Genomic DNA, 1,156 nt, shown 5'->3' on the forward strand with positions numbered 1-1,156 from the left:
TCTGACATCGACAGGTTTAATAAGCGAGGTAGAACTCGGAGCTCAGTCAGTTGTGTATGAACTGGCAAGCATTGCCTACTTGGTGAGCTCTTTTCTATAAATATAATCCAAAATTTACTGTTTGCTTTCAATGAGATTTAATTTAGCAACAATTTAAAAACATCTAACTTTTTGGAGTAGTTTCCCATGGGTTTCAGTGTGGCCGGCAGTGTGAGAGTTGGAAACGCTTTAGGAGCTGGAGAAACAGAGCAGGCCAAGCTGACTGCAAAAACCACCATGTTTTGTGCAGGTCAGTGTGTTTCTTGCATAAATGCTACACATGTCAGACACCTGTTCCAATTAATATAACATGATATCTGAATGAATGACTTCAGGAGGAGGTTAGAAACTTAAGAAACCCATGCCCTTTACACAATTAAAAACTAACTAAATTCAACATTCTGCCAAAATGCTGCATGACATTTGTTGCTGAAAATTGTTGTAGAAGCTGAAACAGCTTAGATTACAAAGCTAGCTAAATTAGATAAAGGGTAGCTAAAAACTAAAATGGAAAAACTAAAATAGCTTAAGGCTGAATAAAAACTAAAAATATCAAAAGCTTGGCTAAAAGCAAAAAATAACAAAAAGTTTAGTTAAAAGCTAAAATAGTTAAAAGTTAGCTGTAGCAATGCCATACTAAAGCTATTAAAAGGTAAGCAGAAAATAACCTCTCCTTGGGCTGCCACCTTATTGTGATGGAGAGGTTTGAGTGTCCCAACAATCCTAGGAGCTATGTTGTCGGGGGCTTCATGCCCCCAATAGGGTCACCCAAGGCAAACAGGTCCTAGGTGAGGGATCAGACAAAGTGCAGGCTAAAGACTCCATGTGGTGAACACAATAAATGGATTCAGTGTTCCCTTACCCAGACGAGGGTCACCGGGGCCCCACTCTGGAGCCAGGCCTGGAGGTGGGGCATGTTGGCGAGTGCCTGGTGGCTGGGCTTTCACCCATGGAGCCCGATCGGGCACAGCCCGAAGAGGAGATGTGGCTCCCCCTTCCCATGGGCTCACCACCTGTGGGAGGGGCAGTAGGGGTCGGGTGCAATGTGTGTTGGGCAGTGGTCGAAGGCGGGGACCTTGGCGGTCTGATCCTCAGCTACAGAAGCTGGCTCTAGGGA

This window comes from Austrofundulus limnaeus, unplaced genomic scaffold (genome assembly GCF_001266775.1).
Source record: "Austrofundulus limnaeus strain Quisiro unplaced genomic scaffold, Austrofundulus_limnaeus-1.0 Scaffold345, whole genome shotgun sequence".
Lineage (NCBI taxonomy): Eukaryota > Metazoa > Chordata > Actinopteri > Cyprinodontiformes > Rivulidae > Austrofundulus > Austrofundulus limnaeus.